Source organism: Hoplias malabaricus, chromosome 4, assembly GCF_029633855.1.
Source record: "Hoplias malabaricus isolate fHopMal1 chromosome 4, fHopMal1.hap1, whole genome shotgun sequence".
NCBI classification, from domain to species: domain Eukaryota; kingdom Metazoa; phylum Chordata; class Actinopteri; order Characiformes; family Erythrinidae; genus Hoplias; species Hoplias malabaricus.
In genome coordinates this window covers 16,429,084-16,445,363 of record NC_089803.1, presented here as the reverse complement: position 1 = coordinate 16,445,363, position 16,280 = coordinate 16,429,084, and positions in this window count along the sequence as shown.

Genomic DNA, 16,280 nt, shown 5'->3' with positions numbered 1-16,280 from the left:
CCATCCAGTCCAGGAACAAACCTTTAGTGCCCAATAATGTTTAGGCCATTGCTACTCCAAGAAAAAAAAGCACAGCAAGACGATTACATGCAGCTACATTTCCAGCTCCCTGTTATGTGACAGAGTGATGTCCCAAACCCTACACTGCATAGATCAGAGTTTAGAGTTAGGTAGTGTTCTCCTCCAAGCATGTTGAGCTGCAGTGATGCTGTGTTATCAGCAGTTTAAAAAGAAGTGATGGTTGGCTTGACATCTCAGAGGAAGCATGTGCTGCTTTCACTCTCCCAGCCTGGCCAACTCTGCATGAATGGTGGAGATGAATAGAAGCAAAAAGAGCTCTGCTATTGTAATATAATGAATATGTAGTATATGGTTCTAATGTTATAACATTTTTGAAAGTGGTTCTTCTACTTTTACAATGTCCAGCTTGTTACCACAGAAGAACCTTGTTGGTGCTCTATAGTTCAAAAAGGCACTATGCAGAACCGCATACAACACACCATATTAACCTGAAAAACCATTGCACCATGCATTTGGTTCCAAATAGAACAAGTTAAGAACCTTTGGGTGGCCTTCTATTTTAAGAGTCACAGAAGTCTCAGGTTCTCAGCTTAGGCACGCATCCTATGCTACACTAATAACAGTCCTTGGGCAAGACTCCCAATGCTACATTCTCATAGTCTGGAGCGGGGGTATTAATTGTAAATGTAAACATAGATGTTTCACAGCTCGGGGTCTGTGTTTTCCAGCTCAAACACACCTGCTAGTGCTCCATAGGAGATTTATAATGAGCTAGTGGTATGACTCATGTGTTAAGAGTGTGGTTTCAGATGGGAACCGATGCTTTCTATTTCCCTTAAACTGATGCATTTAATTGGTTGAAAGCTTTCTCTCTCTGCTTCAGATTTCTTCACGGTTTTCTCCATCTCTCTATAGGTATGTCCCTCAGTTCACAGAAACACCAGCTCAGGAAGCTGCCAGCATGGGCCTTCCTTTAATATACGTGAAGTAAATTACATTGTGTCACATACAGAGTCATAGGAAGAAGGCTCTAATTGCACAATTCCGAGCTCATGCAGTGAACCATGGCTCTGTCTTCTCTCAGACGCAACACTTCAGAAGGAGGACCTGCTCAGGGCCTTGACTTTGGTGTCTGTTGAATGTGAGCTCTTTCAACATAGGCTTTAAAAAAAAAACACACACACACACAATGTCATTGGTATGCATGTACAGACATATGGACACATTGCTTAAAATGTTGCTTAAAATTTATACGGAGCTAAATCAATGACATAAATATTTGAATCTGACTTTTTAATATTTGAATGATATTTTTTTTCTGAATATTTTATAGTTAAGTTATTTTTGTATGGCACTTGATAAACTTGATTATGAGGTGAGGAAATATTCAGATTTGAAAAATTCACATTTAAAAATTTAGATTATGAAATTTCCAAGTTAAAAATCAGGTTTAAAAAGCACGGACCCATAAACTCAACTCTAAAAGGTTTAAGATCCCAAAATATAAGAATCTAGGCAATAATAATAATAATAATAAGTGATTGATCCTTGGGCGGCACGGTGGCGCAGCAGTTAGTGTCGCAGTCACACAGCTCCAGGGACCTGGAGGTTGTGGGTTTGGTGTGTTCTCCCTGTGTCCGCGTGGGTTCCCTCCGGGTGCTCCGGTTTCCTCCCACAGTCCAAAAACACACGTTGGTAGGTGGATTGGTGACTCAAAAGTGTCCGTAGGTGTGAGTGAATGTGTGTGTGTCTGTGTTGCCCTGTGAAGGACTTGCTCCCCCTCCAGGGTGTGTTCCCGCCTTGCACCCAATGATTCCAGGTAGGCTCTGGACCCACCGCGACCCTGAACTGGATAAGGGTTACAGATACTGAATGAATGAATGAATGATTGATCCTTGTGATATTTTGACCAAAGCAGGTCACACATTTCATTAAGACCCAGAACTGTGTTCCCTTGTAGGAAAGTGTGGTAATTTAAAGACGATTGAATGAATGTGTTTCCTAGTTTGGTTTAATCGAGCCAGAGCTTTGCACTTGTACAATTTCTGACTTAGTAGACACTTGACAGAAGTTGAGGCCAGGTTGCTCAGTTATGAATGATGTGTGTTTGTTCGTTTGTTTGTTTGTTTGTTTCACACAAGTGCTCAGAGTGATAAATGAAAGGCTGCTGCTGCTGTTTTCCTCACATTAAACAGTGAAAGAATGGGTTTACTTACTGCAGAGTGATATATCGGTGGCCATTAACCCAGTGATCTTACTAAACAAGGTTAATGTCATTATTTCCTCTGCACGTCCAGTCTAATCATTAATAACGCTTAGGCTAAATGTCACAAGCAGAGAGAATGACAACCACGATTATCACCATGCTTGTCCAGATGTTTTTGGACAGCGCTTATAATTCAGGAGTTCACATGCTTTAACTTCACCCACAGCAGACACCCAGTGTTAACCTCCATAGAGAAACACTGACACCACCATATCCTCAAACCAATGTTTGAAAATCTAGTGTGAAGCCCTTCAGAACAAACTACATTTGCATAAATACTACATTGTGGGTAAAGCCAAACAAATGATAAAACAATGGGGAAAAAAACAACAAATGGGGGAAAAACTATAACGATGGCGTGAAGTGTTCTTCTCACACAGTTCTCAACACCACCCCTTTTTATTTAGAACTAATTCAAATACCCACTCACCGAATTTCAGCCGTTTACATTAAACCGTTCTCCGGAAACCCACCCTGCTCTCTCCGGACTGTTTACACATGGAGAACACTGCCACTTAACACTCGGCCTTTTACACCACAGTAAACATATAAGAGCACTTTAGAGATTGTCTTTAAATATCGCTAACAGTCTCAGGAGAAGGTCTGCTCCGGTGAAAAGCTCCTAAAACATCGGTAAATCTCTGCATTCATTCGCTCATCACACCACTGTAAACATGCATTTCCCCCTTAGATTCAATGGTTGCTTTGGACCAATGAGCTTACAGCGCTTAGAAGGCGGGTGACTCAAACTGAAACAAACCTTGTGTCCGAAATGGCTCCCTATTCATTATTCACTATATAGTTCACTATTATAGGGAACTGGATTCACGAGGGTAGTGAATGATTTTGGACACTACCACATGTGGGTTTTTACCAAAGAACGGAGTGGATTAGGGGTAATCTGATATATGTTAATGTACTCATGGGATGTGGGTTGTGCACTATTTTTGCAGTGTATTGTGGGATTGATTGAGTGCAATGAAAAGTGTCCGCTATACTACAAAATGGAGGAACCAAATAGTGCACTGTATAGTGAATAGGGCACAGATTTGGACACAGAGAATGAAAAGCAGTTTGCCCTGACTGGTCCCTAGCTGGGATTGGGTGTGGCAGAAAGTGCCAGTCAACGATATCAGCGCTCCAGACGCTCAAAGAAGCTCTTACTGCTGAAGGAGTGCTACAGAGCCATCCATATAAGGGTAGTGGTGGGTGGTGTTTGGGTTTGAGTGTGTTGTAATCCACCATTCACGTAATCCACCCCGCCACCGAAGACAAAGTCAGTGTTTTTGTGCTGTGTGGGATATCACAGTTCTTATTTTAAAGATGTTTATGAGGATTGTTGCCCATTTAAAATGTATTTCCACCCAAGTGCCAAAGCAGCTAACACAGCTATAACCAACTACATCTCCATCAGTAATGACTACAATGACAGAGTGTCTCTGAGAAGGGCTGCAGGGCATGTCGAGAAACACTCTGCATGGCCATGGCCCCCGAGACCCCTACCGCATGCAGAGCCTGATCCACACGCTACAATATTTCATAACTTCTCTAAAAAAAAAACCCCAAAGCTGAGAAAATCACATTTAAAGAGTCAGCTGCTTTCCATCAAGGCCGTGTTTTATCAGCACAGAGCCGGGCAGACTTTCAAATATTTAACATGGTCTATTAATGCATTTATAAACCTCTGCGGTACTTACAGACATTTGTCGCCTAGAAATTCCATCATTTTAAAAGTGATAATAAAGAATAATACACAGCAGCCTGCTGCAGACGACCTCTGCTCTCCCCCAGAAGCTGCTCTCTCTCTCTCTCTCTCTCTCTCTCTCTCTCTCTCTCTCTCTCTCTCTCCCTATCTTTACACATACATCACTATCATTTACATACTCCTCTAAAGTTAGAAATACATTCATCTTCTGTAACAACTTCATCCGGATCAGTGTCACAGTGGGTCTGGTCTCATTTAACACACTCACTCACACCTGTGGAAGGAATCTGAAGGCATACCCTGGTTCGAACCCAAGTGCCCTGAGACCCTGAGTGTCATAAGCCTATGGTCATTATGCTCAATTCTAAATGTGAGTAACGGAGGAATGTCGTGCCCCCGCTTTGGAATGTCAGACCACCATTTAAGTCGGTAACCTCTTGTGGCTGAATGCAGTCAGTCCTTCACAACGATGTTCCAACTTGGACCCAGAGAAGTGGAGACTGTAGCAAAAAGTGAATATACTCCTTAATAATACCCTGCATATTAACACTGTACACTGTTCCGAACTCTGAAAGTCAAGCCTCGTGACTGAAGAGAGAGACACGAGGAGAACCAGAGGTGAACGGAGACAGCAGATACGTTTCAAGCAGAAAGAAAGCAGTCAATACATTATTGAGCGCGAACGGTGCAGCATGTCTTTCCTGAGGAATGATGGGAATGTTTACGATATTTACAGTGTCAAAGAAGGGCTGCCTGACCAGCCGAATAGTGTAACTACTGATCTAAAATAAGCCCATCTCTGCCGTGTCTCTGTTTCATTAGCTCTCAGTTGGTGACCGTCCAATTACTCTGCGGCTACGGCGCTGGACGAGAATAAAAAACCATTCATTTATGCTCGAGTTCATCCACTGTGTGTGGAATGGCCAGCATGAATTATTAATCTATAAGCAAATAGGCAATTTCCCAGCTCAGCTCATGCTAAATAGGCTACATAACCGAGGCTTTATTTTTTTATGCAGGCCTGATGCTTTATTTTGTCAGTATTTGACCAGTGTGCCAGAGTTAGTTGCACATTTAGCTTGGATTCTTTAGGCCTGGACAGTCCTTTGGGCCAAATTTTCATTTTCATCCATAGCATGTCATCCATTCTTCATGCAGTATCAAAGATACTTTTCTTCCAGCAGTGCATTCACAAGGTATTTTACAAAGTATTAGTAGTAGGTTTTGTTTTTATTTGTGATGGAACAATGTATTTTGAATGTGATTATGATTACGTAGTGTAGAGACATAACTATGTAGTCTAGACCAGGTTTTTATTTTTTATTAATTATTGAATTTTAACAGGCTCGTAAACACAAAATGAACATGTACACAAAGTGCAAGCTTTCTGTTTTGCTGTAACCCACAGTGTCTAGTTAGCCCAGTTGCTGCTGTGCTCACTTTAAGGGTGAATCCCATTTCTTATTTGTACCCCTACCCCTTATTTTCAAGTGTCATTCTTGGAACAGAGTTGCACGCTGTAGTAGTTCTTCTCCTACGAAACGGGGCGACCATTCAAGAGCCCGATAAGTCGTCAAAACACAAATAAAAAAGAGCAATGCTAATTTATAAAGCACTAAACTGGTAAATTAAAGGCATAATACGCTTCCAGAAGTGTTTGGCAATAATATATTATCACCCACTCCTCACCCTTCTGAGACGTGAAAGTGAATTTAGCTATTTATCTCTCAACATTTTTTTTTTTTTTCAAAACTTTCAGTTCACCTTAACTATGCAGTAAAGCCGATCGCCAGAATGTTATTCAGTCACTGTTTAAGGTGGAGCTGGAAATTAACTAGTTACCTACCAGGACATCAACAGCGAAAATTCTAGCGAAAATTGATTGTTATGAAGAAAAGGAACATACTACACTAAAACTACAATTGTTATCATAGTTTTAAAGGAGAAAATGCTGACATTTGAGGGTGTAATTCCCAACAAATACTGAGAACCACCTAAACCTAAGCAAAACAGTAAATTAGATTTCAGGGTTGCGGTGGGTCCAGAGTCCAGCTGGAATCATTGGGCACAAGGAGGGAATACACCCTGGAGGGGGCGCCAATCCTTCATAGCGCAACACACACACACACTCACACCTACGGACACTTTTGAGTCACCAATCCACCTACCAACGTGTGTTTTTGGACTATGGGAGGAAACCGGAGCACTCGGAGGAAACCCACACAGACACAGGGAGAACACACCACACTCCTCACAGACAGTCACCCGGAGGAAACCCACGCAGACACAGGGAGAACACACCAACTCCTCACAGACAGTCACCCGGAGGAAACCCACACAGACACAGGGAGAACACACCAACTCCTCACAGACAGTCACCCGGAGGAAACCCACACAGACACAGGGAGAACACATCAACTCCTCACAGACAGTCACCCGGAGGAAACCCACACAGACACAGGGAGAACACACCACACTCCTCACAGACAGTGACCCGGAGGAAACCCACGCAGACACAGGCAGAAAACCCTACACTCCTCACAGACAGTCACCCGGAGGAAACACACGCAGACACAGGGAGAACACACCACACTCCTCACAGACAGTCACCCGGAGGAAACCCACGCAGACACAGGGAGAACACACCACACTCCTCACAGACAGTCACCCGGAGGAAACCCACACAGACACAGGGAGAACACACCACACTCCTCACAGACAGTCACCCGGAGCGGGAATCGAACCCACCACCTCCAGGCCCCTGGAGCTGTGTGACTGCGACACCTACTTGCTGCACCACCGTGTCACCCAGATTCACCCTAATTCTGAATATAATTAATAGTGGGGTGGAGAACAAAACAAACACATGAACATCAGTTATATTTTATTTTAATAATATAACAGAGTTTGTGCTGCCTGAGTCAAGATACAAATCATTGGACAAAGTGTGGATCACATGAATAAAGTAAAAAAAAAAAACTGTGTAGGTAGTCTAGTGACATAAATTCTATATAGTCTAGAGTTACGTACTCATGAGCTATGACTATGTAGTTTAGAGAAATGACAGTGTAGTCCACAGCTATGTAATTTAAAGTAATATCTATGTAGTCTAGAGTTATGTAGTCCAATGTGAAATATATGTAGTCTAGATCTATGTAGTCTAGAAACTTTAACCGTAACCTAGAGCAGGGTTTCTCTGTCTTTTTTTTTAAACCATGACACTCTTTGAAAATATGCTCAATTTGAAGTCACCCCATTCTCAATAAACATAAAATAAATAAATAATTCATACACCTAGTATTCACCTGAAGGCCAAACGACACACACACAGGCACCAGCAGCTGTGATTTGCCATCATTTTTAAAACATTCTTTCTTGAACATAACAGTGACAACAGCAGATCAGTTGGATTTTTACTGAATAATTTGCTTGAGAAAGAAATGTGCTTTTGGCCAGGTCTGCCATGTCCAATCACAGCAAACCACCCTTGTTTTGTGAAGTGCATAACGTGCATTACCCTCGATTGACAAAGTGAAAGCAAACCGCACATCCACAAAGTCAGAATATAATTGACAGCTCCCCTGACGAAGCCAGACAGCACACCAAGGCGGAGAGAGTCCGGTCTAGAGTCTTAACATTGTGGTCTACAGCTAGTCTAGAGTCACGTTTACAGTCTACAGTTGGGTATATGTATTCTAGAGCAGGGTAGAGTATCTATTTTGGTTTTTTAAGTATTAAGGCTAGTTGTGCTTGTTTGAAGTCATCTGCGTCATTTCTCAGGATCAGCTTCTGGGGAAAAGTTTGGGAACGCATTGCTGCATTAGCATTTGAAAAAAAGGCCCCATACCTTCCACAAGTGATGGCTTGACATGCTGCTCGCATCTAACGCTGCTCGAGAAACTAATCAATCGCTCGCGTGTCAGTGCCTGGATGCTTGATGACTGTGCAGACTTGTTTTATTTTGCTTCTTGAAGTTTACCTGGGGTAACTATCGATGCACTTAGTACAAGGAAGCTGGAAAACACCAGGAGGCCCATAGAACTGGAAGAAGAGATGAGTTGCCTGCCAACATTGAAGCTTCTTCAACTCTGTATTCTTTTTTTTTTTTTTTTTTTGTGGAGAGCTCTCACAGCAAACCCCAACATCCCACATCGTCTCACAGATGCCGTAGAGCTGCTGTGCTGAAGACAGCCTGAAAACATGAATACAAGACACACGGCTAGTAAGCCCTGGTGCAATAACTCTGTGATTAAAGAACTGTTTGAAACACTAGGTGTCCCAGAATTCAGTGACTGGTCCAACATTTGAGTCCCACAGTGATCAAGCACTTCAAGAAATAACAACTTCAGGATGCTTTGCTTAAAGCCCCACCTCCGTTCATCGATTAAGTCTTTAAGAATGCCGCTCTTTTCTCCAGAATGACAGACTGAGAACTTACTTCTTTGAAAAAGCCCTCATGCTTTAGCATGCATGTAAACCCTCAATTTTGAGGACGTGCATGTGGAGGGTGGGACAGCAGCAGGAACACTGCCTGGTGGAGAAGGCACTGTGAATATTGGCAATTAAGTCAAATATATTTATAGAATGTTTTTTACAGCCTGATGGTGTGACAAAGCAGCTTTACAGACTTTGAGAATTCAAACAAAATGTAAATTAATATCCCCAGGTGAGCAAGCCAAAGGTGACAGTGGCATGAAGAACTCCCTTGAAGCTGGAGGAAGAAGCCTTGGGATGAACCAAGACTCAAAAACTACAGACAGAAGCAGCCTTGGACTCTCTGTGGGTAAAGGAGGTCTCTAGTAAAGGTCTGTACTGAATCAGTCCAATCAAATATCCAGGAGCTGCTGCACGGTGATGACATGTGCCACAGAGTGGAGGAGATAATGGGAATGGAGGGCAGATCATGGAGGTCTCCAGGCAGGTAAGCAGGAGCCTCTGGCAGCCAGTCTTCCGTCAGTGTCACTCAGACAGGAGAGCAGTTATTAATTCAAAAGGAGTAGAGAGGTGCATTAGTTCAGTTTGTATTTATGGATAATAGAGTATATGAATATTGTCGGGCGGCACGGTGGCACGACCCTGAACTGGATAAACGATTACAGATAGTGAATAAATGAATGAATATTGTGAGATTGTGGTGAGCAACTCCAGCAGATCTAACTACAACAGCCAGAGTAAAAAGAGAGAACCATCAGGTAGCACAGACACAAGAGCATCCTGAAACACTAGCATCCCTACTCCACCATCAACAAACCTGAGTGATGTGGTGTGAGCATTGGGACAACAGCACCAACATCGCAGTTTACCATAACCCCCTATGACATTGAGCCTCTGGATCTACAGCCTTTATCTAAAATCTACACTAAACTAGTTTGTTTTCATCCTGGACTTAAAGACTGAGACTGTGTCTGAGTCCCGAACATTAACTGGAAGATTATTCCGGAGTTGAGGGGCTTTATACAAAAATGCTCTTCCCCCCTGGCTGGAGTCTTCTGAATTCTTGGAACTAGTAGAAAGCCAGTGTCCTGTGATCTAAGATGGTTCGTAATAGGAAATGCCTTCCAGGTAATTATGCTTATTTGTCTCAGCCGAGCAACAGCAGGCCCGGGCAAACCGGCCTGACGAAGTCTGGTGCAGCCAAGGCCCAAGCCCTGTTCCTCCTCCTCCTTCAGTTTGGAATGCAGAGAACCCAAGGCACAGGATCCCAGCTCCAGTTGCAGGTAGAAGCCAAGGAGCAGTGGTGGTGAGCAGCAAGCTGCTGCCAGGGTTCACTGCACCTACTGGTTGTCCACATGGCTCACACTTCCGAGTAATACCCTTCATTCCAAAAGTGAGCCTTTCACCACCAAACACAGCCTGGAGTCACTAAAACCAAGCCAAGTCCTTTCTGCAATGCTACATGGCACCATTACTTAACCCTTCACTGCCCGTCTCACTGCTCTGAAAGGCCTCAGGGTCTAAGCATCAACCGTGGCAATGAAACTCATCACTTCCACCTGCATCCTCACCCCTCTCTTGCTCTTGGACACATAGCCCTTTCAGGCAAGGTTGTCACACAACTAATGCAGAAGACATTGTGATGTGAAGTGGGCTTCCTCAATGTACTGGAACTCCATGGGGTCTGCTCAGCCTGAGTGCTGTACTCAGCTTTGTACTCACCACTTCTACTTTAGCAACTTTCCACCAGAGAATACACAATGTAGCTTGCCAAAAACCTCTGTTCTGGCTTACAGTCCTGAAAACTTACAGGACTGGTTCCTTAAAGGCCAATTTATGCTTCTGTGTTGACTCAACCTAGAGCATACACTATAGGCTACGCAATAGGTCTACGCTGCTGTTCATATCTCTGCATTGGTTTCTGCATTGCTCTGCAATTACACCATCACACCACTAGGGCTGAATCTCAAGCATCTTGCTCTACACCATGTAGTACACTATGTAGTGGTGTAGTAGTGTTTTATTCATTCATTATCTGTAAGTGCTTATCCAGTTCAGGGTCGCGGTGGGTCCAGAGCCTACCTGGAATCATTGGGCGCAAGGCAGGAATACACCCTGGAGGGGGCGCCAGTCACAGGGCAACACACACACACATTCACTCACACACTCACACCTACGACACTTTGGAGTCGCCAATCCACCTATCAATGTGTGTTTTTGGACTGTGGGAGGAAACCGGAGCACCCGGAGGAAACCCACGCAGACACAGAGAACACACCACACTCCTCACAGACAGTCACCTGGAGCGGGAATCGAACCCACAACCTTCAGGTCCCTGGAGCTGTGTGACTGCGACACTACCTGTTGCACCGCCGTGCCGCCCTAGTAGTATTTTAGTATTATAAATCTTTAAAGTGCAACCATTTAGGGAGTAGGGCATTGTTTAGGACAAAACATAATTATATGAGGTGCAAGGAAAGAAACAAATATAGAAAGCCGGAAAATAAAGTTTTTTCCACATGGTCCCATTTCCCATTTCAATGTATTTTTTTGTTATTTCTTTTTTTTTTTTTTTTAGTGTTTTTTCGGAGATGTCCGTATTTGTCCTTTGTGCAATTCAAACCAATACTTGAATACTTGTATTTAACCATTACTTCAATACAAGTAATTATTTAACAATGCTTTTTCTACTGCTGCCACCAGCACAAAAACACCCTGTGCTTTCTTACTGTTTGAGCCTGTTGTGTGGATTAGAGGATGATTAATAGCATCCGTAATGATGTATCATCTCCCCAGCGATCCGGAGGATAGAAATGTAGTGACGAGCGTGAGATGATGGTACACACTCCTCCCTCCGTCCGCCTGTTTGACAATTAGCGCTCTCTCCTCGGCTCGCAGCATAGGAGGAGTGTTGATGGATGGCTCTTTTGTGTGGAACGGATAAAGCAGACCCAGTTGGGGAGGTGTCATTACAGTAGGACTCCCAAAAATCACTGGGAAAAAAATACAAACACACTTAATATTCATCAATAGCCCCCCCCCCCCCCCCCCCCCCCAAAAAAAAAAAAATAAATAAATAAATAAAACAAAGGAGTGTGGAAAAAATACAAAAACAGAAAAAGAAAAAGAACATTAAAAACCTTGTGTTTGAGTGTTATTTATATTTACTGAAATAAAATGGGACATATGTATAGTTGCACCTCCTTCACCATCGTTGGCTGGCTCCTGCAATTGTCATTTGGAAGGAGAGGGGGACTTGAACCGGAGCCAAACCAGGAAACATAATAATTTGGGGGGTGGGGGTGAGGGGGGGAATTTAAATACAGTGATAAATCAACCTTCTTTCTTTCTTTCTTTCTTTCTTTCTTTCTTTCCTGTTGACCTTCTGAAAGGATTCTTTGGAGCTTCCTAACAAACATGGCATAATCATTATTATCCACTTAAGGGCAACATAGAAGATTCTGGAGAACTACAGTTCTCACAGCAAACAAACCTCCCTCCCATGTGTGTTCATCCTAAAGCACCACATCTTTAAATTAGGAATGGTATTAGGGGCATTATTAAACCCCATTTACTGGGGAATGTGCCCCAGTAAAATATTGCCAAACTAAAATCAGGACAGCAAAAAGTCAATATAATCCAGGATTGCTGAGCAGAACTACAGAGCACACCATGAAAATTCACTGGAGGGACTATATTTCCCATAATGCCCCAGTGTCTTTCCAAACACTTAAAAAAGGAAAATGCTCACTTTTGCCCAAAGTAATATACATTCGCAAACATTTAAAAGTAACCAGTCAGGTGCTGATATCTAACCGTACTCAACCAAACTAAATCAAAGGCATTCATTAAACTAGCAACGGTAGCAGTTACATTTGCATAGTCTTCATTTATACTAGCTCATACAAGGTACACTGATAATACAAGCTGGAAAACTCACTGGTTCTGTTTTTGTTACTTCAGGAAAGTGAACATAAATATTAACTACTAATCCAAATATGTTTAGTCTGCATTTGGGTCACCCTTCGAAGGACCGGTGCACCCTCCAAGGTGTGTTCCTTCCTTGAGCCCAGTGATTCCAGGTAGGCTCCAGACCCACCACGACCATGAAATATATAAGCAGTTTCAGACAATGAATGAATGAATGAATGAATTTTGGTCTTAATTTATCATCCATGGCATAGCATAGTAATATTTTACAGGCTTTCAGATGCACTGCTGTGCCCTTATGACTGATTGGAAGGCATATATATAAATATATCAATATTACCCACCTATGGAGTGGAATAGAATAACACCCTGAACCCTTTTCATGCTTTTCAACATTCCGAGATCTCCCCATTGTCCACACACCGCCAGATACAATTTCTTTGCTGTGGCTGTGCAAGAAGAGACAGAGAGAGAGAGAGAGAGAGAGAGAGAGAGAGAGAGAGAGAGAGAGAGAGAGAGAGAGAGCAAACAGACCAGAGAGCTTGCAAATGCTGAGGAAACATTCTCTACATTTTATAAAATGTATATTGGATTCAAATAGTGCCTGTGCCTCCTTTGTTGCCCTGCCTTCTCATTAGCTCTTCCAGATGTTCTCCTGTGTATATATACACCCCTTGGTTTCAGTGCTCCTTTGTCTGGTCTTATTTGTAGATGTGTGTTTCAGTGTCTTAGTGTCTCATGTAGGTCTACACCAGTTCATGGTCATTTTCTGTTTCAGTATATTCTGGTTTGTGTTTCCAATGTCCTGCTTTTGTGGTTTTGGTTGTGTTTCTGTTAAATAGAGTTCTTGAATAGAGTTTGCCTTCTCGTCCTCCGTCCAACCATGACATTATTGCTCAGCACATTTCTGGAGCTCGTTTAATAATATTTGGAGCTCACCTCATAGCTGGTGCTAATTATATATTTTCTGGGGCTCACACAATAGTGTCTTTTGCTCACTGGATAGTATATGGGGCTCACCAAATACATAGTACCACATACTTTGCCGTGAGCACATGATAACATCTAGTGGCCACCAAATAATACCATGATATCAATGAATAGTCTTATTAGGTATTACTTGTATATGGTGCACCACAATAATTCTGTTGCTAGCTGTATAGTATCTGCTGCCACTTTGGGACTATTGAGTTGGTAACTGAAACTACAAGGTGAGCATCTGATAACAACTAGTGACCACATGATACTATCAGATCAGCTCTGAATATGATTAAGTATACCCAGTATTACTTGTATCAAGAGCTCCCGCATATTTGGTGTGAGCCATATATTTTCTGTTGCTTGCTCAGTAGAGTATTTTACTCACTACATAATATCTGAGGTACACTTAAGAATATGTGGTGCCCACTGGAAAGCGTTGAGTGTTAGCATCCAGTATTTTTTTCTAAACAGCAAGGCACATCCTCTGGAGTCTCTGTATGCTCCATTTCAAAATGCACAACAAGGGGGTGTTATTAAATACATTAAAATGGCACATTCACCACTGACTCTTTGCCGTCCGGGTGCACTTTGCACGTATTAAGTCCGCTTGTTTGGGAAATTAGGCTCCCACTGCAAAAATGCATTAACGTTCACTCATTAAGGGAAGCAGGACACAATAAAAAGCCTCGGTGGTCTGCTTTCAAGACACATGTTCAGTATATTCCAAGCCCTGGTGACCTTCTCTCTGTTATTATTAGTCATTAAAATTACTGGCTAAATCGCTGTTCCTGGTATAACGTTGCTAAATCACATTTCGTACAGAGAGAGAGGGGGAAAAAAACTTTATAGGGGGAGATTAAGGCTCTGATTAAAGACCCGTTTGGAACAGCACGTTTCCCTGAAGCCAGCGACTGGGCCAGTGCTTAAGTGCTAAAATGATCAAATCCCCCTGCCACTTGTAGTAATAAAAACATCAGGATCATTTGCTGAAACATTATTAATGCACATCGCTGTGGACTGCTCACATTTCACCTATAGCCACTCTGCAGTCCCTAATTCCTCTCCCTGAGAGCCATGTGGAAAGCGACTCGTAACACTTAAATGGTTCACCCCATACTCACATAAATACTCTCCAATCAAAGCTGACATTTAGCTTTTTCACCTTTCTACATTTCAAATCCAACATGAGTACAAGACCACGGCGGCCAGAAGTAAATCAATGTACGATTTCTCGTGGATACAGCTAATAAAATCAGTGAAGATGGACATTCTGACCATTATTTGATATCTGCACTGCTCTTAAGAAGCTAAAAATATCAGTGGCACTGAAATATAATAATAGTTTAAAAAGCCAGAACCAAATATGTGAGATGTCATGTTGGACAAGTCACAAACTTATTTACAGCTTCACACTGAAGAACTAACACTAAAGCTAACTGGTGCAAACTTTAAAACTACAATTACACCGTACGGGCAAAAGTAATGGGACAAAAAATCACCTAAACACTAATGCAGGTGTTTCATTCAGTCCCATTGCCAGAGTTTTATAAAATTAAGCACCTAGCCATGTAGTCTGTCTTTACAAATGTTTAGAAAAGGATGGGTCATTCCAAAAAAAAATCACTCAATTCAAGTGTGGTGCTAATGCCACCATTGCCAAGTCAGTTTGTGAAATATATTCCATCCTAGATATTCCAAGATCAACTGTGTGTGTGGTTCTTTATAACTGGATGCATTTAGGAACCACAGCAACTCAGCTATAAATTGGCAGACCATGTATTTTTACACAGCGGGGTGCTAAGGGACACATTGAGTTAAATTCATCAATGCTGTGCTGACTCAATAACTCCAGTCCAAAGAAGATTGTATATATACTGTACAACCCAGTGGCCAGTGCTGGTCTTTCAAGGAGGGGAAGCTCAATTTCGGCCTACATCATAAAATGTGTCGGTTTATTTATACGTAAATTCTACCCTCCGTTCTGTGTCCCTGTCGTACCAACAAGGCGTCTTTTCCAGGGATTTGACTAGTGTCCTCTCAATGGCCAGCAGAGCTAGGCTGCTTAAATGGCCTTGGCCCATGTGAAGTGTGTCCGCCTGTGAGTGCTTTGTGACGGTGGAGGGGCTCAGCTGCGATAGAAGTCCTCACTGTTTAAAGCACTGTGAAACTGTGTGAATGATTGAGAGGAAAGCCACGTCTTTACCAGTGATAAGAAGCTGATTCTGAACAAAAGTTGAGCGCGTTGTAGTGCATATTCATTCAATGACATGTACACACAACAGTATATATTTGATCACTTATTTTTTGACATTTTAGGGGAAGCTGAGCTTCCCTTGCAGTCTTAGAGCAATCGCCTGTGGTACAACCCCATTTTAGAGAAGGTGATGTTTTGTGAACAGGAATAAAAATGAGAAGTTGTGTTGTGTTAACTCTCTGGAAACTTAATTTAGTTGACAAAAGCATAAAGGAAAATTTTCCAGTGATGTCAAATATGAACACATTTAGATTCTGATGCCTGCAGCCAACTCAGAATTAACACACACTGTTAAAAAAACTGTCACTGTGGTGGTAACTTTTGCTGTCACTGCGGTAGCACCCTCAGATACATGTTCAGCACCTTTAACTAGGGCACATCACTGTATCTGGTTCTATTTTAATTGTATATTTTAAAGTTGTTTTGATATGTCCCATTTCCAGGACTTGAATTATATTCTTTTATTTCACACAGCTCTATATTGAAAGATTTCAAATATTGACCTCTCCTTCTGGAGAAGAGAATGCAGTGTACCTTTAGGGAACACAACTGGACCCTTAAACCACTGTATATATCACATGCATTTGAAAACATTTCACTATAATCATGGAGTAAATATAAAAGTCATAAAAGGAGCATCTACCAAAAATTCAGTGCAGTGAAGCTGGGTTGTGGCTCATTATTTAGTG